General features: G+C 40.2%; 1 protein-coding gene and 1 long non-coding RNA gene across 3 annotated transcripts in view; one reads left to right on the forward strand and one right to left on the reverse strand.

Moving 5' to 3' along the window:
- Positions 1–3910, reverse strand: part of LOC125465814 (ELAV-like protein 1) — a 45960-nt gene extending 42050 nt beyond the window's left edge. For both annotated transcript variants that reach the window (XM_048559698.2, XM_059638489.1), the window contains exon 1: positions 3752–3910. The gene's annotated coding sequence lies outside the window, so the exon portion shown is untranslated. The remainder of the gene's footprint in view (positions 1–3751) is intronic.
- A 147-nt stretch (positions 3911–4057) lies between these two features.
- On the forward strand, positions 4058–18512 carry LOC125465815 (uncharacterized). Its single transcript, XR_007250320.1, has 3 exons — positions 4058–4198; positions 17093–17177; positions 18066–18512. It is a non-coding gene; the product is annotated as an uncharacterized LOC125465815 (long non-coding RNA).
- Positions 18513–24189: the final 5677 nt, after the last annotated feature.

Below are 24189 nucleotides of genomic sequence, written 5' to 3' on the forward strand. Positions count from 1 at the left end.
CGCATTAGATCCACAAGAATCCATTCCCTCTACCACTGATGTTCAGTAGAAGCAGTATGTATTATCTACAGGATGCAGTGCAGCAATTCACCAAAGATCCTCAGCCTAAACCTTGCAAACCCATGACCACTTTCATCTGCAAGGGTGGCAGATACATGGGAACGCCATCACTTGCAAGTTCTTCTCCAAGCGACTCACTATCCTGCCTTGCAAACATAGTGCCGTTCCTTCACTGTCACTGGGTCAAAATCCTAGAATTCCCGCCCTAATGGTACTGTGGCTCAACATACAGCAGGTGGACTGCAGTGGTTCGAGAAGGCGACTCACTACCATCTTCTCAAGGGGAACTGGGGATGGGCAATAAAAATGCTGGCCAGGCATCCCACAAGTGACCAAATTTTAAAAAAGGATATTTTAATAGATCTGGGTCTTATAAATTATGTGTATCTGCCATGTATCAGAAATAACATTTTGTTACATGAACGCACAAGTCATTAAGTGGCAGGACAGGTCAAGACTATGACTAATTAAGCCTATAGTATCCTAGACTGCGCTAGTGGAGCCATAGAGTTTGAGAGCAAGGAGGTTATATTGAACTTTCACAAGATACTAGTTCAGCCTCAGCTGGGGTACTACATCCAATTTTGGGCACCATTATTAACATTAAGAAAAGATTTGAGAAGTAAGGTCTGTTTTCCTTGGAGATGACAAAGTAGAGAGGAGATGTGATAGCGATATAGAAAATTAGAGATCTGGACAGAGTAGATATGGAAAAATCATCTGCACTAGGACAGAATCATGAGTGAGGCACAGGTTTAAAGCACTCAATAAAAGAAGCAAATGCAACAGCAGAGAAAATGTTTTCATGCAGCAAGTGGTTTCGGTCTGGAACACACTGTCAGAGAATATGCTGGAGGCAACTTTAATTAAACGTTCGAAAAAGATCAATATGCAGGATTATGGGAAAAAAAAGCAGCATAACAGCACCAACTGCATGCTCATTTGGACAGCCAGAGCAGACAGGAGCTGCAAATTGCTACCTTATGTAATAACCCATTGATTATGTACTATTCAAGTGAAAAACACTCTAATACCGTTCTTGGAAGCTCACACTTACACCACACTTCAATAGCGAAACACGATCAAATATCACCTGAACGTCCCTGGACTCCAAACACATACCACTACTGCCTTCTCTGATCTAGAATGGTAACATGTTTACAACAGACTGCACTTCAAATCTTTGTCCTGATACTCCATTTTATTTTAATCATTACCACTTATTGACACACTCCAAACTCTTAGCATTGATGCTACATTCTCTTTATATTATTGTACTACTTCTTTCTGCCCCATAAATCATCTTTAATATTTTCAAGGTGGAACTGTACAAGTGCAAATTGATTGCACTCTCCACGCCTTTAAAAATACAACCAACTTTGGTATTAATAATCTACATAATTTAAAAGCCTCCAAATGCATCAAAGAGTAGGCCCACAATCAGAAATTATACTTTACCACTCCAACATGGTTTTACTCAAGACCCCTCGCAAAAATGTCTTGGTGCTGTGTGGTATGTTATTTAATCACAAGCATTGCCATGCATTGTCTTTGCCAGAAATAAAATTAAATAAAACAAATATTAAGCAATTCAGTAAGGCGCACCAGCGATTGATCAACATTCTACAGCGTTCTGAGAAGGGTCACTAGATCAGAAATGTTAAGTCTGATTTTTTCCTTCACAGATGCTGCCAGACCTGCTGAGCTATTCCAACATAAAGTGTGAAGCTGGATGAACACAGCAGGGCAAGCAGCACCTCAGAGCACAAAAGCTGACGTTTCAATCTAGGCCTGAAACGTCAGCTTTTGTGGTGCTGAGGTGCTGCTTGGCCTGCTGTGCTCATCCAGCTTCACACTGTTATCTTGGATTCTCCAGCATCTGCAGTTCCCATTATCTCTGAGCTTTTCCAACAACTGTATTTTGAATTCTACACTCAACCACTACTTTAGCCAATACTGCCATTTCAGTTTATAGAACCTTGTTATATTTTGAAAAAAGCTCTTGTTGAACACATTGTTCTTTATAATAATTGTTTTGTATTATCATCCTCTGGAGAAGTTGTTTAGAAATGCGCTGAGTTACAAACACCAACTTTAATATCTTTGATGCTTTCAGTTTTTAGGAAACTGCAAAATGGAGTCCAAAACCAGACAGCATAGGTTTAAGATAGGAGGGGAAAGATATAAAAGGGACCTGAGGGACAGTTTTTTCATGCAAAGGGTGGTACATGTATGGGATGAGGTGCCAGAAGAAGTGGTGGAGGCTGGTACAATCACAGTATTTTAAAGGCATCCAGATGGGTACATGAATATGAAAGGCTTAGAGCGATATGGGCTAAATGCTGGCAAATGGGACTAGATCAGTTTAGGCAATCTCGCTGGCATGAATGAGTTGAACCCAATGGATCCGAGTCGAAGTAAACACGAATCTAGATCAATGATATTATTGAATCAGGCAATCTGAGCTAGACAATGGAAAGAGTGGTGTCATACAGCTGGTGAATCTTCAACATTTCAAAGCAGCCCTATATATTAAAAAAAACGGACTCCTGGGAAGAACAAATGTGATTAACTGTGTTATTGTCATTCAGATTTGCTAATGTGGGTAGCTGCAAATAAAGATGAAACCTTAAAAAGAACAAGAAACAGGCATAGAGATAGTAGGAACTGCAGATGCTGGAGAACAAGGTGGAGAGCTGGATAAACACAGCAGGCCAAGCAGCATCAGAGGAGCAGGAAGGCTGAGGTTTCGGGCCTAGAAATTTCTGAAGAAGGGACTAGGCCCGAAACGTCAGCCTTCCTGCTCCTCTGATGCTGCTTGGCCTGCTGTGTTCATCCAGCTCTGCACCTTGTTATCTCAGAAACAGACATAGCATGCTTTAACTACCTTCACTTGGTAAGTCAACCGTATCTACATATTCATTCGTGTGCAACGCATTTGCAATCAATTGATAATTTACCCGAAATTTGGTGAATAAAGAACTGCTGAAAAAAAATTTCTGGGACGAAGAGGGAAGTCAGTCATTTGGAAATTTAAGTTTATGTAATGGACGTGTGGGTTTTAGGCAAATGTTTAATAAGCGTTTTTGAGAAGATATTGCTAACATTGAGGTCATAAATATAACATTTCCGTTCGGTTGAAAGACTTATTTTTGCTATTAATACGTGCTTAAAGGGGCTTTGTTCAATGAAGTGATTGGAGGTTGTTGGGTACAAAAGCCCGGGCGCAAAGCGCATTGTTCTAACAAATGCATTGGCCCCATTCCACCATCCACCCTTTTCCCTCTGTGGGCTGAAGCCGCCAGGACACTAAAATCCCATCCACCGGGGACCTCCACCCTCCTCTTCTGTTTCCATCTTACAACCGTCGCTCTTTTTTAAAAGGGCCTACACCACCGGTTTACATCCCCGATCTCGAGTTAGGATTTCCTTTTCCCTACCACTAGAAAGCCCACTAGTCTCCATCGCATTTTCCTCATAATAGGCATAATAAAACTCCCGGTCTTCCGTCCATCACTCCATCTCTTCACCCTTCTAGCCAACAGTGCCTCTGTCTGGGGGTGACCAATCTCTCCAAAGCCGAGGCCTAACTTCGAGAAGCATAGGCCCCTGTGCCGCATGGCCTGGGCCTGTTTCCCAGTTCACGTCGAGTTCTCATATTATTTTTCTTATTCGACAAGTTCACACTCACTCTGTCTGAGCCCCGTACTCGGTACGGGGTGAGAGTGCCGGCAGCACTGATGTCTTTCCGGGACTCGAGCTGAGAAAGGGGAAAAGCCCAGGCCAAGCGCAGAGGCGGAAAAAAAATCCGTTAAAATCAAACAAAGTCAACCCCGCGCGCCGCCAGCAAGCGAAGCACCACCCCCTCCTCTTCCATTGGATAATCTGTTTATCCATCACACCCGCGCCTCCACGACTTCTTCAAGTGCATTGGTTACGACGAACGTCAGTTATACACTTTGCGGTCATCGACAATTCCTATTGGCCCAAAGGGTAGCGGCCTACGATGAAATCTTGTTACGGCGTTTCCTTCCAGTCGTGAAAGAGGCGATTCACGAAAACCTGGTTCGTTTGTCAATCAAATTGTTTAAACCCGGCTATTTGGAAGTTAGGAGTGATACGGTTCAATCTTACTGAAGTAAGTATTAGTATGGTCACGTGTTGACAACCAGATAGAAATATCACTGAAATTGCCTCAACTTTCTTCGACATATTGTCGAAAAGTATTTTTTTAAATGAATGTAAGCCAACACAGTTCTGAAACAAAGAGTCAGCCTTACCGGACTTCGAAGGTTAACTTTACTTCTATCGCCCGAAGTTCACGTTTGTTGAGTTTCTTCGCCATTCAGTTTCATCTCTTTTAGTAAATTGAAATTAGGCGTGAGCTTTTAAATGTTTTACTTGGCTCTGCAGGTAGCCTGAGGTTGCTATTCATTCAAAGTTGTTATCCCTTTATTTTTAACGTTTGGAATTGCTATCCGAGACATAATAGTCCCTAACATCCATCTCTAATCTGTAAACCAATGATTTCTTGACACGTTTCAAAGTTGATAAGTATTAGGCTTTCTGAACTGCACGTTCAGTTTGGGCAATTATCCATGTTCCTTCCAGGAGATCGTTGTATATAACTGATGCCAACCTGAGCGTTTTGTTTAACTTAAGATTTTGGGGGACCCAAGTGTTTTAAGACCACTCATACAGATATTTGAGGGGAGTTTTCGTACTTCATTTACTTTATTAAAACTTTTTGTATCTGTAGCTTCTTATTAGTTTATAAATCTCTAACTGTATTTAGTGATAATTGTTGATGTAAACCCATAATGCATGTGCATTTTTCCTTCATCAGAGAGCCCGAAACGTCAGCTTTTGTGCTCCTGAGATGCTGCTTGGCCTGCTGTGTTCATCCAGCTCCACACTTTGTTATCTTGGATTCTCCAGCATCTGCAGTTCCCATTATCACTGCATTTTATCTTCGGTGCGATCACCATTTCGGTGGAATGCTGTTAAGAGTACCCGTTGGCATTGAAAATACAACCACAGCAATTCAGGGTGATTTAACGAAAAGCCGATACATTCTTGAAAATTGTGGCAGACTGGGTGTAAAGACACATAGTAGAAAGACTGTGTAACTACAGCATATTAAACACGTATATTGATTGAACAAAAACAAAGTTTAACGTTTCGGGTCCGGTGTTCTGAGGACTGAGAACTGAGCTTTTCCAGCAGCTTCTGGTTTTGTTCCTGACTTACAGCATCCGCAGGTCTTTTGGTTTTTATATGTTGATCTCATTATCAGCCTTGATGTAGCAATATATAATGGGTTTGGTGAAAACAAAAAAGTAGTTTTGTCTGGCAACAGTTGTGCAGATCGTTTCAATAGTGCATTATATTGAATATTCCTTGGATGATCCTTGGTAGAGGGGTTTTTTTTTAATATAGCTTTAAAAATGCTGAGAGGCTGTATGTATCAGAAGCAAAGATTCAGGCAAGTTGTATTTAAATTCAATCTAGCTAAAGTTGGAGCTCACTCAAAGTAATACATAATTTTTCAGGGATTTTTCAAAAATAATATTTCTGATATTCATATCACATCACTGCTTTTGTATGTTACATTAAGGATGGAAATCTGAAAGAAACAATTCAATTTATTTATTAACTTTACTATGTTACAATGGCAACCACTCTCCAAGTGGTAATTTAATTTGTAGAACATTAAGTTTGTGAATAGTACTACATAATATGCACGCTTTAATTCTCTTTCATTACTTCAGAATGCCCCAAAATGCCTTATAATTAACTAAGTACTTTTTGAAATTTAGAATTATTGTAATGTAGAACAAATACTTAGTGAGAAGATGGGCAGCGAATTGAAGGATTCCTATCCTGTATTCTCCCCAGGTACGTATGTTGTGGGTGTGCCATTTGTGAATCCTTAATTTACATGTGTGCATAATGTGGAAGTGTTTGGAATCATTACTATATATCTTTTCAGGATGATTCTCCATTGCACTTGGTTCAATGTAGAACAAGTGGCATCCTATTTGAATGTAAAAGTCCTGAAGCCACCTCCATGCTACTAATGGAAACAGTAAAAGATGCTGCCTTATGCAGCACATCTTCAACCTTGGAGATGGAATGCAGCTTGGATACATCTGGTCAAGGCCAGATGAATCTGTCCATTGCAGGATAAACTTTCCATTTGTGTCACATGGATGGCCAGATCCACTAACATCAAGCTGGTATTCTTTTCTTACAATTACCTCTTACTGGCTGACTATCATCTACAGAAAGACCAAAGAGGTGGTAAAAGGAAATGGAAACTGTGAACATGAGTCTGATGACATCCAAAAATTGAGAAATTTTTAAAGAGATTTGGAGTATGGTGGAAAGCAATCAATGTGACCATCTCATTTTCAAAGGTGTTCAAAAGTCCAGCGAGGAAACAGGGAAGTTCCAGGAAAGCATGCAGTCCAGCTGGCTGACCTCATTCCAATCCTTACATCCATAAATCTCTTTCTCCTCATCCACACTTTCCTTTTCTGAACAGTGAGAAAATAGCGATCTGTCTTTCTTAGGTCCAACTAAGATGTTCTCAGTTTTTTTGAAAACATCAGTAGTTGACAGATGAGGTGAGTAGGCAGTTCTATGGGCATATACTCTGGACTTTAGATGAAGTTGTCTTCATAGTACAAACACTTCATCCCAGAATTGATGTAGTGAACCTCTTCTGAACTGCCTCCAATGCAACTACATCACTCCTCATGTAAAAGGACCAAAATTGAATACAATACTCCAGGTGCTATCTCGCTAACCTTGTACAGTTGCAGCAAACATTTTACTTTTTCTTCTACTTCCTTAGTAACAAAAGTCAAAATTCCATTTGCCTTTCTTATCGCCAGTGGTACATGTATCTTCATTTTCTCGGATTCTTGCAGAAGTACACTTGGATCCCTCTGCACTCTGAAGTTTCTCTCTCTGTTTAGATAAATTGCTTTCCTATTTCTTTAATCAAAATAGGTAATCTTTTTTATCCATGTTAAACTTCATCTGCTTAATTTTGACCCATAATGTAACCTATCGATTTCCACTTGTAAAATTCTTATTACTTCATTGCAACATATTTCCCACTTTTAGTGTTATCTACAAATTTCATTCTAGTACTTTGTTTCCCTGCACCTAAGTCACAAATATAGATTGTAAATAGTTGTGTCCTAAGGATCAAAATCTGTGCATACCACTAGAGACATCTGCAAATCAGAAAAAGTCTGATGTATCCTCTGAATAAAATGTGGAAAAACTGCAGGTACTGTAAATCAGAAACAAAAATAGAGATTGCAGGAAAAACTTAGCAGGTCTGGCAACATCTATGAAGAGAAATCAGAATTACCATTTTGGGTCAGTGACTGTTCCTCAGCACCGTATGCTATGTTGGTTAGCCAATCCTCTATCCAAGCTAATAAATTACTCAGCCTCATGTGATCCTATCTCATGGATTAACCTTTTGTGCAGCGCCTTATCAATGCCTTCTGGAAGTCCCAGATATTCTACACTTATAAATTCCTATTATCTATCTTGCTTGTTACATCAACAAAGAACTCTAGCAAATTAGTCAAACAGAATTTACGCTAAATAAAATCATGCTGACTCTTGAGTGCATTTTGACGTCCCAAATGTTATTCATTTTTAAAATATCCTGTTATTAATGAATGGATTGTAACCAGTTCCAAATGGCACATGTTTAATCAACTGGTTTATAGTTTCCTACTTTCTGCCTGTCTCCCTTTTCAAACAAGGGCATTATATTTGCATTTTACAACCCACTGGAACCTTTCCTGCATTCAGGGAATTTTGGAATATTATAAACAATGGATCCACTGTTTCTGCTGCCACTTCATTTAAGACCTTAGGATATAGGCCATCAGTCCCTGTGGAGGATATAGTAGGAACTGCAGATGCTGGAGAATCTGAGATAACAAGGTGTAGAGCTGGATGAACACAGCAGGCCAAGCAGCATCAGATGAGCAGGAAGGCTGCTCTGTTCATCCAGCTCTACACCTTGTTATCTCAGGCCCTGTGGACTTGGCTGTCTTCAATCCCCAATAGTTTGCTGTACAAGAATCTATAACAGCTAGGCTATTCAGGGAAGCTGATTGAAATCACTTCTCACAGGTTGTCTTTTTTATCAAAGATAATTGGGCGTAGATAGGAATGTGGAATTCGGAATAGAAGCAGATCAGCCATAATTAATGTTGTAGTGGACTTGGAGCCTGCATAGTGTACCTACCTTATTCTACATCCTTGTATGGAAGGCCAGACAAATTATTAGGTTAAGGTCAATTACAAATTTTAAAATGGAGTTCAGATTTTGGTTCTCGTTCAGACGTTTCGTCACCATGCTCAGTGCCATCGGAGGATATGAAGGCCGTCTTTGGAACCATGGTGCATAGATGGTGGTCATGTTGCTGATCAACCATGATCTATATAAATTGCCTCCATCCGACTTGATGTTTAGTTCTACAGTGTGTATTCACCCACATGCTCATGGTGGAAGTAATGATTCACAATCTCAATTTTACGTTTAATCTAGAGTATGATTTGTGATTGTAATGAATGAGATAGGTCAAATGATACATTATATACACCTTACTTTTAAGAGTGAGATCTATTAAAAGAAATATAGTCAATTCTCAACTATGTTACGAAGCGCACAGAACACCAATTCTACACAGTATCTGTTTCTTCAGTGTAAAAGATGCGGGTGTGTTCGCCAGTGGGTCCAGGATAGATGCAAGCTAGCAAGCAGTGTTGATTGTTACATTCCTACAGGTGGTGCTGCTGAGCTACTAAAAGGCAGTCTTGCTGGGGCAAGGTAAGGAGAATAGCCCAAGCCAATCCTAGATACGCACAGGCATTCCTAGAGGCATGATTGTCACCTGCAATGCAATCGACAAACCTATAGAATTGAACCCCATATACAAACCCATACAGATCAAAACAGGAAATAACACTACTTAGCGTAACAGACCAACCATATAAATTCCAAGCGGAGTAGAATAACATTGTTTCATCGGAGGCTCCACTGACGTCACTTAGCATGGTAACGAAACGTCTGAACGTGAACAGGCCAGCTCAGCGAGCAAGTCAACAACCTCACCCACAACCTAAGCTACAGATTTTTGTCAAAACTGTTAAACTCTCAAATTAACTACAAAATTTATTTAAAAGTTTTAAAAACTGTCCCAAATTCTGGGACATCAACACACACACTGTAGCGTGCAAACAAGGTATAGGGTGAGGGGAGTTAGAGTGGAAAAATAATATTCCTTAGCATTCTTAGGTGAAGGACTTGTATGTTTTGATGATGATCTTGAAGTTCCTGTAGGGATTGTGCTTGAGCTGGTTCAGTTGTTCTCCCATTGTTATTGTACGAAACAGATTTCTGTATTTTAAAAGATCCTAGTTTGCAGTCCGTTTTCTCTTAGAGCTTATTTCTTTAAACACCTGCTGAAATCACATGACCAGACAGTGAAATAGTTTCAGGCATGTTATTTTAGACATTCTGTTGTAAATGCCTGTTAGACTGAACTATTTACTGGTCAGAGATAATAGGAACTGCCGATGCTGGAGAATCTGCGATAACACGCTGTAGAGCTGGATGAACACAGGGTCTCAAAGAGTCTCGACCCGAAATGTCAGCTTTCATGCTCCTTTAATGCTGCTTGGCCTGCTGTATTCATCTAGCTCTACACTGTGTTATCACTATTTTCTGGTCAAGTGATTTTGGCAGGTATGTTAAAGTGTCCCAGCTCATTTGTTAGTATTCTTTCAAATTGAAGTACAAGGTTTTTAAGTTGGTTGATAATGATTAATAGTTGATATTTTATATCACAGCAATGCTTTCTAAATAATCTGTTAATAGGTTGTGAGTTATTACACTTAAGAAGGTGGTGGTGAGCAGCCTTCTTGAAATGCTGTAGTCCATGTGGTAAAAGTATACCCAAAGTGCTGTAATAGAAGTGTGTTCTAGGATTTTGACCCAGTGACTGAAAAAATGCTGATAGTACTTACAACTGAGGATGGTGCGTGGTTTGGAGGGGAACCTGCAGGTGGTGGTGTTCACGTACATCTGTTGTCATTCAGGTGATAGGTGTTGTGGGTTTGGAAGCTGCTTCAAAAGAGCCTTGGTAATATGAAGCGGTATGTCTTATCGATGGTTCACAGTGCTTTCAATGCATGGCAGTAGTGGGGTACTGAATGTTGAAGGTGGTAAATGGGGTGAAAAACAAATAAGTTGTTTTGTCTTAGTTGGCATCATGCTGCTTCAGTGTTGGAGCTGCACCCATCCAGGCAAATGGGGAGTATTCCTTTGCACTTCTGAGTTGATTGTGGAAAAACTGCCAAAAATTATCTTTTTATTCTAATACAAAAAATATTCAAGGACTTTGCTTCTTCGGCCTTTGAGGGAGACAGTTCCAAGAGCTCATGACCCTTCATGAGCGAGAAAATTGTTTATCTCACCTTAAGTGTGTAATCACATATTTTTAAGTAAAAATACCCCAATCCTAGATTCTCTCAAAAGTTGATATTCCAGTATAGTACATCCTCCAATTTCCACTATCTACAGCAAACGTTAATTCTCAAAAATGTCCAATGATTTGGTTAAACATGACTTCCCTTTCATTAAACTGTATTGACTTTGCTTGATTCATTTGAACTGTTCTAAATGCACTGCTATATTGTCATTGATAATAGCTTCTAACATCAGGACTACTTCTCTACTGATTTATTGAGCTTCTCCTTGCCTCCATTTCCTGATTTGCAGTTATTTCTAGGGCATAACTTGAATCCTCTGTAGTGAAGACTGAGACAAATTTCAGTTCATCTTATGATTCCTTATTTTCCAGTATTAATACCCCCGACATGCTCTGCTTAGGACTGATACACACTTTGTTAACCCTTTTATTTGACTTATCTATTGAAACGCTTCCCTCTCAATGTTTCTATTTCTATCTAGCTTTATCCCATCAAGATTTTCACTCCAATCTTTGCACTTTTTTTGCTTTTACAAAATATTTTCTCCAGTCTTCTGGTCAACAAACAATCTTTGCATTATTAAATGCTTTTCTTTTAAATTTGATAATACCGTTAACCTTTCTAAGGTAACCATAGATGATCGGCCCTCCTCTTGTTGGAATTTATCTGCCTTGTGTATTCTGAAATTCTCTAAATGTTTGCCATTTATTGCTGTTATCTCTTAACACAGCAAGTTCTGCTTTCATGCCCTTACAATTGTCCTTACTTAAAAACACTAGCTTAGGAACCACTATATTCTCTCAAAATAAATTTAAAATTTAATAGTATTATGGTTGCTGCTACCTGGGGGCACCTTCATTGAGGTCATTATTTAATACTAACTCATTGTACCATTCCAAATCTAATATAGTCTGCTTTCTTGTGGCTGCTGCAAGAAATTGCCCTGAAATCATTTTATGAATTCCTTATCCAAACTACATTTGTCCATCTGATTCCTCCAGTCAATATGTAGAATAAGGTCAACCATGATTATCACCATATCATTCTGACAAACTCCCATTATTTCCTTTTATACTTCATCCTAACATATGGTTATTATTAGGGAACCTGTACACCACTTCATCAAGTGACGTATCTTGATCTCACAAGGAATCAAGGGCTATGGGGAGAGTGCAGGGAAGTGGAGTTGAAATGCCCATCAGCCATGGTTAAATGGCAGAGTGAACTTGATGGGCCGAATGGCCTTACTTCCACTTCTATGTCTTATGGTCTTATGGTATCATTTTCCATGTCTCATCTCTGTTCAAGTTACTTCTACATCCTGGTTTCCTGAACTTGTTGTCCTGCTCTATTGTACTAATACCATCAATAATTGGGAACCACCCCTTCACCTTTTGCAAAGTTCCGTTCATCCGGAATAACATGTACTCTTTAATATTCAGAATCTCTTTCTTTGTGCTGTCTATGTTGATCACAATGACTGATCGTCCACTTTCATTGTATATTTCTCTCTATCGTTAAGCAGATGTTCAGATTCTGGCACATATGTTCCATGCCTTCTGGACTCTTGTTCTCTCTAGCAAAGAACAGAGAGAATCTCCCTCCCTGTTATGTTTCCGACTCTCATTGTTCCTTTCATTTGAATCGCTTCTATTGCCATGGTGCTATAGTCAGTTCAGCTACCTTGCAGCCCTTTTATGCATACTAGCAGAAAGAACCTGAGACCTCTTGGATGGTTACAATTTCAATTGAAGTTTTATTATTCTCTTATGGTTATCAGGCTAAAACTCGCTCATTCTAAACATAAGAAAATCTTGTGTTTGGCTTTCTACTGCTACAGTTTACATTTTTGACTGAAGCATGGTATAGCCTCAACTTAAACTTTTGTTGTGACTGACAGAGGTTGGAAAGTGGGGAGCCAGATCATGCCTTCTGACCTGGTCACAAAACCCAGCAAGTGTATGGTTAAAAATATTACTTGTCACATACCAACCTATGCCTAAATGCTGCATGAGCTGTTTCATTATCTGAAGACTTGAGTGTTACTGAATGTGTACTGTCTAATCATCTGTAACCATTCCAATTTCTGACCATAACATGGAGGACCGAGGATACAACTGTGAGGAACTCCTGCAGTGATGTCTTTGGAGGCCAAATGCTTCAGCCCAACAAGGAAAACCATCTTCCTTCCTGCTAGGATGACTCCAGCCAGCAAACCCTGATTTCTGTGGACATCAATTTTGCTAGATCCCCTTGGGAAAATGCTGCATTGATGTCAAGGGCAAATGTTCCTAATAGACGGCTGATATTTAGCTCTTTGTCCATTTTGAATCAAAAGTTGTAATGAGAACTGCAAACGTGAGTAGAGATGAATTTGGTAGAATCCAAACTGAACTTGGTGATCAGGTCATTGCTGTATGAATATTGCCAGTTAGTACTATGTTGTCATCCTGTTGATGACTGAGAGTACACTCTGGGTATTGGAATGGTGCTTTTTTTTCTAAACAATATATCTGGGTAATTTTCCACATTGTGGTGTGGTTGTGATGATGTAGCTGTACAGGGCTTGCTGGACTAGGATGTGTCTAATTCTGGAGCGTATCTTCAGTACAATTGATAGGATGTTGTGAGGAACCATTGTTTTTGGTGAATTAAAAGGTTTTAACAATTTTTGATATTATGTGGAGTGAACAGAATTGCCTGAATATTGCCACCTATAATAATAGCGAACTCAAGAAGTGGCCGAAATGGATCATCCAGTCAGCACTTCTAGCTGAAGATGTTGCAATTTTTCAATGATGTCTTTTCACACTGTTTTCATGAATCATAGAATCCCTACAGTATGGAAACAGGCCATCTGGCCCAACAAGTCTGCACCAACGCTCAGAACACCCACCCAAACCCGTCCCGCTATAACCTACCTAATCTACACATCCCTGAATACTACAGGCAATTTAGCATGGCCATTCCACCTCACCTGCACATCTTTGGACTGTGGGAGGAAACCGGAGCACCTGGAGGAACCCGATGCAGACACAGGGAGAATGTGCAAACTCAACACGGTCAGACACCGAGGATGAAATTGAATTTAGGTCTCTGGCGCTGTGAGGCAGCAATGCTAAACACTGCTGTGCAGCCCGCTGATATGCTGGACTTTCTCAGATTTGAGGTGGATTATTCGTGGATCTTTCTTTTTTGTGAAAGTCAATTTAGTTGTAAACTACCATTCACAACAGGGTGTGGCAGGACTGCAGAACTTTAATTTGATTTTAGATCATACGGGATCGCTTAGCCCAGCCTATTACATGCTTCTTTTGTTGTCTGAAATACAGGTAGTTCCGTGTTGTAGATTCATCAGACTCAATTTTTTTTTTAGTTATGGCTGATTATGCCGTCCTGAACTCAAAGTTAGGATTGCTCCCATAGCTTGATGGTAATTGTGATCTGTCATATTTATCATTTCACCATGTTGCAATGAATGCAAATGCTGCTGCTGCTAATGATCCATAAGCCTTGTAACGTCAAACTTTCAGCTGATAGATCTGTCTGAATCTGTACTATTTAGCATGATGTCATGCCATACAATGTAACTTGATTGTTCTGAATGTGAAGCTGGGTCTTCTTCCCCGCAAGGACTGTATAAAGGCCACTTTTATCAATGCTGCCATTGACAGATGTATATTTGGCAGGTAGAATGATCAGGACAGTATTATGTAGAATTTTCCTGACTGATTCCTTCATCCCTTGTTATTGGTCCAGTCTGGTGGATACATCTTTCAGGACTCAGTAATGTGCCACTGAGCTACTCTGAAGTCTCCAGTTTTCTACCATCTGTTCTTCTTCAAACTGTTAGTCAACATTGACTGTTGAATAAGTACTCTTCAATGTAGGTGGTACATTGCAGGAGGTTTCCTTGACTATATTTGCTCAAATGTCACAAAGGTTCATGGATTCTTGAGGTCATTTCCTCCCACCTGTATATCAGTGTACCATATCCTCCTGCTGGGTCTCTGCTACCAATAGGTGGTTGATGGATGTGGCTGGGACATTGCCTCTGCCTCTGATCTGATTTTGGTGAGATAGTGACTATCTCAGGCTGTTGCTTAATGTTGTCTTCATTTTATCCCTCAGTTTGTTAACTTTTTAGTGAGGTTTTTGACTAAGTAACAAGGAGAATTGCTGAAAGTAATACAGTGGTTTGTGTCTGTATGGATTTTAGTAAGGCATTTGACAATGTCCCACATGCAGACTGCACACACAAATTACAACTCATGGGATAGACGAGAATATGATATATTGGATCCATAATTGGCTCAAAAGTTTGAAACGAAGCATAATAGTTGACCAGTGTTTGCTTGCAAAACTGGTAGGTAAGGTATAAAGAAGTCCAATGGGATGTTTTCCTCTATTTAGTGAAACATTCAAGATTAAAGAGGGGATGTAATGCTGGAACAATACAAGACACTGGTTTGGCTACATTTGGGAATTTTGTCTACTCATCTGATTACCACAGAGAAAAGACGTAAGTATTCTCTGTACTCTCTCTCTAGAACAAATTATGAGAATACTGCTTCAGCTGAGATCTGATATTTCGATATAGGCCAAGATTTGAACAGGCATCCCACATCATTATGGTTAAGTAGGCAGTGCTTTTACCACCAAGCCAATGGAGCAGGTTTTCATCTCAAATCCATCTCCTCCTCCTTTTTGTTTAAAGGGTCAGTCCTCAATAAAAATCAGTAACAAGTGGAGGCATTTGGACACAGCACACGAATGAAGACATCTATGCGTTGGAAGGACTGGACCTTGAGACGACTCCCTTATTTCACACTTGCAACATTCTTAACCACACCTGAATTATTAAAGTAACAGTCTGATTGAAGGTGATTCAGAACCTGGTGTACTAATTTCATCCAGTCATTGGGAGACTGGCTGGAAGCCAGGCCTCCTGAATAGACTTGACAATACTACAGAATTTAAACCTGAAATATCACAAACTACATTTACCAACAACAGAACGTAGTTAAATGCCGATTAATTGAACAAAACATTGTTAAATCCAAAATTCATAACATTCAGAACAAAATTCATTAACTGGTAATAATGCTGTTCCAAAGCCAACCTCAGAAGACCCACCCCGTTACTGCATTAATGAATGTTGCCAACATAATTTTGCACCTGTCTGAACTCTATTGAGTCAATTGTACAGCACTTCCATGCTGAATCTTATTCTTGGCAAGGTTCATGATGTGGTGCTGCTGGTTGGACTGGGGTGTAGAAAATCAGAAGTCACATGACACCAGGTTATAGTCCAACAGGTTTATATGAAATTACAAACTTTCGGAGCACTGGCCCTTCGTCAGGTGAAGTGTTCATTTCTGCCGCCGGTATTATCGGGTCCCATTTGGGAACTCCCTGTCTGAGAGGGCAGGTTTGTGATTTTCCATAGAATTGCATCTTTAATGGGGCCAACACAACACAAAAAATCTTCTGCCAGCACAATTCCAAGCATTACAATAAGACCATATGCCAAAAGAATACATCTCAACCATTCCTGACATTAGCAAGTTACAAATTTTAAGCAATGTGTGTTTGTATTTGTTAGTGTCTACCTCACATTTACATTTATACAATTGGTGTGAATGAAACACAATTTATGCACAAATCAATTCAGAGCAAGAGCAATGTGAAGTACTTCAAAATCAGGTTCACTCTGCAGTGTCACTTGACTGTTGGCAAAAGGGTAGTAAGAAAATAAGCTTTGAAAAGTTGACGATATCAACTCACATTTGGTGTTTCAATACCAACGTACTGTTCACTTGAAACAAATTTGAAGAAAGGTTGGTTGTGGAGTCTGCAGTAATTTACAAGGAATTCCCTGGATTCTGCTGTTAATGTCAAATAAGACTTCAAAAGACATTAAATTTGGACACCCAACCACCATCAACAGCCCCACAATTTGAAAGTGACATCTACTCATGGTTGTGAATTTCTACCAAACTGAGTCTTAGCCTGTAGATCTTTGTGTGCATGAGCTATACTAAATGAGAGGAGCTTGTGATCAGATTCTACCATCTGCCATAGCAAGATGCGAATGTTGGTTCCCAGAATGTTATCCCGGTCTCTGGATAAACAATCCAGCAATAACACAACTAGGCCATTGCCTCCCCCTATAATCCTGGTCCAGGAATGTGTTAAGTTTGAAACAGATTTCCAACTATTTGGATATTTACAATACGTCTGGGAACCGAATCCAAAAATAGCGGACCAGGCACCGCCCTTAAATCTTCCACGTTCCCTTAAATTACTTAGCTTTTCAGAGTGGGAGACTGAGTTTACAGACCAGTCCTAGATTTAAGCTTTATCTAACAGTAGCTTCACACCCTTTAACAGTTGGATATTTTCAATGCCTGGACTCATAAATGGACATTTGCGAAAATTGTTGAAACTTGTAATTGTGGAACTGACCTCCAATATAACTATCTTGTTCTCTTCACAGATGCTGACTGACTTGATAATTGGGGTTGCTGAAAATGCTTGCAATGTTTTCTTTGTTTTGACAAGTTCTAAAATCACACGATAAGGTAACATACGTGGGAGTTTCTAAAAGTGTACAGTTTAACACATCACAAAAATTGAAATTACAGGATTTGTAATGACTTCAGTTGTAGGCGCTCTGAGAGGCTTTGTGATCAAAAGAAGTACTTGAATTCAGACCTTCATGTTTAGTTTCAAATGAAAAAGAGTATTAACATTACTTGAAAGAATTAGTGAATGTTGCTGCACAGTGCACTTGATGGGCTGAATCCTGCTTCACACTGTAAGGATTCTATGATTCTAGGTGATTATATGAGCTGTGTAATTTGGAATTCAAAGCAAATTTTATTACAAACGCTAGAGGGCAGCAATGTATCAAACGGCAGCTTCTCTGTGGCCGGTGGACTTTAAATCGGGACCAAGGACAGCAACCAGATCAATGTAAGGGAATTACTAAAATCCAGTGGGAAATTAAGCCAACAGTACCTTATTCAAAGATTGGTAAGAGTATGAAAGTCACTTTAACAAGGAAAAGTCATTTAGATAGCTTAGATATATCTAAGAAGAAATTAGATTAGCATGTGAGTAGGAACTGAAGAGAAGAATAACCTCGAGTTTGAAATGGGGCGGAAGAGGCTCGTTGAGACCATAAACTTTCACAAACTAGTTGGACCAATGGCTTAATAATGTACTGTATGCTCAATGATCAGAATCTTGCTGACTTTGTGTGCTTTGCAGGTGGCAGGATCAGGTCAGGGTTTTTAACTAGACCCTGCTTGGGAAGAATTTTAGTAAAATCTTACTTCAGATAACAAATTAGGCATTCACCTCAGATTGCTGTCCAGTACGGAACTAAGAACAGAATTCAAAGTCAAGAATGTGTTAAAATGCAAAATTTAAATGCTAGTTGGTAGATGTTCTTTTTTGTTTTTCAGGGGAAATGGACGGATAACATGCAGGAGAGATGACTGAAGTGTGAACAAGTCCTATCACTGGCAATCATGATGCCAATTGCGGACAGTGCATTTTGAAATTGGCAGCCTGGTCTGATGCCATACCTCCAATGAAAGGAGAGATAAGCCAACAAAGAGTGGGTGAAAGCATTATATGTAATCACAGAAATGAATTTGAGCTGTTCATTTGAATCATGAAAATAAATTTCACAATCAGCATGTGCAGGCCTGTAACTGCAGTTGCCTATATTTTTCACTGACTGAGTCCTTACCTCTATTGTGTGGAAAATATTGGTGGTGCAGCAGGAGCTGTGAGAGAAGCCAACGCTTTTCTTTCTGAGAAGGAGCAGAACTGTGAGGAATCACTGTTACAGGAATCATAGAAGCCCTTCACTAACACTAAATCCTTCACTATCAATGTCTTTGATTTACTGTTGACTCAAAACTTTACTGAATAAATCATGTTAATACTGTCACCAAAAGATAGGGTGGGAGTTTTGTAATTTTTCTGTTGAACTTTTGGAAACTCATCACTTGATTCTCAAAGACCTGTTCACCATCTAGAATACACAGGTCAACAATGTTAAGCTACCTGCTTAATTTGTATTGCATTGACATTTTTAAAAAAAAAGTACCTGAAATGATGCACAATAGGTTCAGTATGTATCATTCGTGAGATGCATTGAAGCATTTTGCTAAGTATCCTTCAACAGCACCTTCTGAATCTGCAGCCTGTGTCACTTATAAGATTGAGGGGAGCAGATTCACAGGGAGACATCATTATCTGCAAGGGGCCCTCCAAGTCATGTAACATCTTGAATTTGAACCATATTCTTATTCCAGCATTGTTACTTTGCTGATACCATAGGTCTCCATTCCTAATAGCACTCAGTGTAACTATACCACAAGGACTCCAACATGAGGAAGTTGACACACTGCTACCATTCAAGGGCAGGTGGGAATGGACGGTAAATGATAACCTTGCCAGTGATTCTCAAGTTCCATGAATTACCTTGCTGGAACCCAAGTTGTGATCAAATGGGTGGTACAAGATGTGGAGCGAGCGGTGAAAGCAGTGACAACTGGAAGGAGTCCCCATGAATAGACTGAAGTCACTACAGTTATGTTTAACTCCACATCAATTCTCAATTTCACTGGTGGTATTCAGCTATTGAGTGCTTATGGAGTGATCCATGGGCATCTGTCAATGTTTCCTGAGGCAGTGTGCACCTTTTCACGGAAGATGGAGGGATCCTTTTTTTTCCATAAGTAGTGGTTTGACTGAGGCATATTACATCTTCCATTAAGTGTGGTGAACCTCATAGAAATTCATATTAGCTGCTGACAACAGATGTAGAGGCAGTGCAATTGCAGCCTTGAATAGCGCAGATGGCTCAAAGCTGCATCAAACCACAGTCAAGTGCTTTCCCACTTGTTAACGGGAAAGTGCAGGTTGCACTGAAAGAATGAAGGAGACCAGATGATGATGTTGTGGCTTTATTCAAGCCTTTCATCTTGTCACTTCCTGGATTCCTCTTACTGGGGCTGCCCTGTATGGATGCAGGTGGAGCAGTGAATACCTGGGCATTCGTTGGCACCATGACCCATAGGAAATTTGTCATTACCATCTGATTCATCTTTGCATAAAAATGAGCACGCAATCACCACATATATTCCAGCTAACAAAAACAAATTGCTGGAAAAACTCAATAGGTCTGGCAGCATCTAAGGAAATGAAGCAGAATTAACATTTCAGGTGCAGTGACTTTTTTTTTAATGATTCAAATGGGCAGCTCGGATTCATTTCCATGATTATAATATAATGCTTTACCCCACTCCCTGGCTCCTCCTTCCATTCAGAAGAAGGGTCTTGGGACTCAGAATGTTAAATCTGATTTCTCTTCACAGGTGCTGCCAGACCTGAGTTTTTCCAGCAATTTCTGTTTTTGTTTCTGATTTCCAGCCTTTGCAGTTCTTTTTTATATCATCCTGCTAAGCTGGTTGTACTATGTAGAAATATGAGGAAGAGAATATGGAAGAAATTTTAACTGCATAGGGTTCAACTTGGTGTCTTCAATATCGTAAGTGTCACAATGAATAGCTTTATTGTGATTAAAATATTTATCCTGTCTAGTTTTGGTTTCATGTAGATCTTCATGGTCGATTACTCATTGATCAAAAGGAGCTGAATGAATGCTTCAGGTTTTAAGGTATGAGGGGTAGTGATTTGGGCTTATGTGAAACAATAAGGTCTGCCTTTTTAGAGTAATGTTTAGCTTGGGGTCATACTGACATGGACACCATCAGTGCATGACCGAATCCCATGTGAATTTTGTCTAGATGATGATGTTTCAGCTTCCCAAACATACATGGCAATCAGCATAGGCATCAGCAGCTCCTCTGGATGGGCAAGCTCTGTTGTCAGATTCTCGTCCCTGCTTAAAATATGGTTTCAGTGACTTGCTCAGTCTCTGATGCCCTGTGCTTCGAGTCTTCAAGGATTTTGTGTGGTGGTGTCTCGCACTCTGCATGAGCTGGTGCCACAGAGAAGTGTGGAGTTGGCACCTAAAGGGTGTGCTGCCTAATCAGCACCTGTGCTGGTAAGACAGTAAGTCTACAGATACTGGAAGCTAGAGTCAATAAATGTGGGGCTAGAAAAGCACAGCCCACGAGACAGCATCTGAGGAGCAGGAAAGTTAATGTTTTGGGCTAAAACCCTTCATCATGAGGTGGTGGTGTTAAAGAAGTGAAACCGGATTCTGTTCAAGTTGACAGTAGCACTTTGCTTAACATGAGAACATATTTTAATTTCCTTGTCTTTCCTCTCTTTTTAATCGCTCTCATTCTGTTTTGATTATTTGATCTTGGCTCTTTCGTGATCTCTGTACAATTTGTGTCACTGTACAATTTGTGTCAGGAAGACAGGAAATAAATACAAAGCCTTGAAGAACTTTACAAGTACTGACACTGATATTAGTCTAAACAATTAAAGCTAGTTTGGTGGTTGGTTGTGTAGACCATCTTATAGGCTGGAAGTGTTGTAGATGGTAGATTAGAGGTTTGTGGGGAATTCCTGAGGTTCGAGCTCAGACAGCTGAGGGTATCCTGAATAGTGGCATGATTAAAATTGGCATTGCTAAAGAGGCCAGTATAAAAGGAGTACAGCTATCTCAGAGACTTGAGAGGAAATACACAGATGGGGAAAGGTGAGATTCTGTAGGAATCTGAAAACGAAGAATGTAATTTTTAAATTGCTTCATTAGGAGTCAATGAAAAATGGTAAACACGGGTAAGTGCTCACTTTCCTTTTGATACTTTCCTTCACTTCAATGTTCTTTCCAACTTTGACTAGGTTTAATGAAAATTGTCATAATGAAACAGAAAAATCAGGACTCTTTTTTTGTTGATAGACTTTATTAACTGTTCAATTTTCTACACAGATCACTAGACCCAATTGTTTTCCCTTTATATTTACCCAGTAACAATTATCTGTTTCAGTAATTGTTATTATTAGGTTCTCTTTATTTTAAATCTTGAGGCACAGGGAACTTGTGGTACAGTGGTAGTGTCCAACGAGTGAGACTGAAGGTCTGAGTTCAAGTTCCACATCATGATCTGTTGTCGAAGAGGTGTGTCATAACACATCTAAACAGGTTGATTTAAAACTGCGGAGAACTTTTGAATACATGGGAATGATCCTCAGACTGATGAAAATTAAACTGATGTTTTTTGTTCTGATTCTACATCTTTAGAGCAACACAGTGGTTCAGTGCTGCCTCACAGTGCTAGGGACCTGGGTTCAGTTCCACTCTTGGGTAACTGTCTGTGTGAGTTTGCACATTCTCCCTGTGTTTGCATGGGTTTCCTTTGGGTGCTCAGGTTTCCTCCCACCGTCCAAAGATGTGCAGGTTAGGTGGATTGGCAGTAGTGTCCAGTGCTGTGTAAGTGAGGTGAGTTAGAAATAGGAAATGCAGGGCTACAGGGAAAGGGTTCGGGGTGGGTCTGGATGTGATGCTCTTCAGAAAGGCAGTGTGGACTTGTTGGGCCAAATGGCCAGTTTCCACACAGTAGGAATTCCATGATCATTCTATAATTCTATGATCTTGGAATCAATTAGTAACATGTTTCAGTCCATGTAGTACAAGTACGCTTCCATATTTCCCCTTTCTTTCTTTGAACAAGAATAATAAATTGACCAGTGAAAATATATGGGTGGAATTTCAAAAGGAGCACTTTGGGTCTAGCAGTCATAATTTTATTAGTTTCAAAACGGTTATGGAGAAGGACAAGCCTTCCAAAGAAGTTAAAATTTATAATAGTCTGAGACAAGAACTTTCAAAAGTTGATTGAAGTAGACTGTTCACAAGGGAAAGGACGTCTGACAAATGGGAGGCTTTCAAGGATGTGATGTCAAGAATTCAGGGGCATTTTGTTCCTGTTAGATTGAAGGATAAGACTGCTAAGATTAAGGAACAATGGATGAATAACAATATTGAGGTTCTAGTTAATAAAAGAAATTCACCAAAAATCCTCATACAGCACCTTCCAAACCCACGACCCATCAGACATACGGGAACACCACCACCTTCAAGTTTCCCTCAAACCACAATGTATGAATAACAATATTGAGGTTCTAGTTAATAAAAGAGAATCTTATTTAAAATATAGAAAATTTGGTTCAATTGACTTTTTTTCCCTATTCATTTGTGGGATGTGGGCGTCGCTGGCTGGCCAACATTTATTGCCTGTCTCTGATTGCCCTTGAGAAGTTGGTGGTGAGCCGTCTTCTGCTGTGGCTTGACCCACAATTCTATTACAGAAGGAATTCCAGGATTTTGACCCAGCGACACTGAAGGATTGGCGATTGTTTTTCCAAGTCAGGATGGTGAGTGGCTTGAGGGAAACTTGAAGGTGGTGGTGTTCTGGTATGATGCCCTGGTCCTTTGACGAAAGTGGTTGTGGGTTTGGAAGGTACTGTATGAGGATTTTTGGTGAATTTCTGCAGTACATCCTGTAGATTGAACACACTGCTGTTACCAAGCAGCCAGTGGTGGAGGGAGTGGATACTTGTGGATGCAGTGCCAATCAGGCAGGCTGCTTTGTCCTGTATGGTGTCAATCTTCTTGCATGTTATTGGGGCTGCGCTCCTCCACGCGAGTAGAGAGTATTCCATCACGGTCCTGACTTGTACCTTGTAGATTATGGACAGGCTTTGAGGAGTCAGGAGGTAAGTTACTTGCTGCAGTATTCCCAGCTTCTAGCCTGCTCTTGTTGTCACTGTGTTAATGTGGTGAGTCCAATTGAGGTTCTGGTCATTGGTAACCCCCAGGATGTTGATAGTGGGGGATTCAGCGATGTGAACACCATTGAATATCAAGGGACAGTAGTTACATTGTCTCTTATTGGTGATGGTCATAGCCTGGCATTTGTGTGGCATGAATATCTCTTGTATATCTCTTGTCATTTGTCAACCCAAGCCTGGGTATTGTCCAGATCTTGTTGCATGCGTGTGCAGACCGCTTCAGTATCTGAGGAGTCGTGAGTAGTGTGGAACTTTGTGCAATCATTGGCGAACATACCCACTTCTGACCTTGTGATGGAGGAAGGTCATTGATGAAGCAGCTGAAGATGGTTGGACCTAGGACACTACCACGAGGAACTCCTGCAGAGATGTCCTGTAGCTGAGATTAATGATCTCCAACATCCATGACCATCTTCCTATGTGAGGGTGTGCTCCCTGATACCCATTGATTCCAGTTTTTCTGGGCTCCTTGATGCCACACTCCAGTTGAATGCAGCCTTGATGTCAAGGGCTGCCACTTTCACCTCACCTCTGGAATTCAGCTCTTCTGTACATGAATGAACCAAGGCTGTAATGAGATCAGGAGTTAAGTGGCTCTGGTGGAACCCAAACTGGTCTTCTTTGAGCAGGTGCCGATTGATAGCACTGTTGATGATCCCTGTTGATGGTTGAGAGTAGACTTACATGCTTTTTGGCGCGTAAGTCTTCCTGTTTGCTGGCTTCCCAGGTTGATACCTCATCCTCAGTTATGTCTGGTGCTGTTCCTGACGCGCCCTCCTACACTCTCTATTAAACCCGGATTGA

The sequence above is a fragment of the Stegostoma tigrinum genome, chromosome 30 (assembly GCF_030684315.1).
Source record: "Stegostoma tigrinum isolate sSteTig4 chromosome 30, sSteTig4.hap1, whole genome shotgun sequence".
In the NCBI taxonomy this organism is placed as follows: Eukaryota; Metazoa; Chordata; class Chondrichthyes; order Orectolobiformes; family Stegostomatidae; genus Stegostoma; species Stegostoma tigrinum.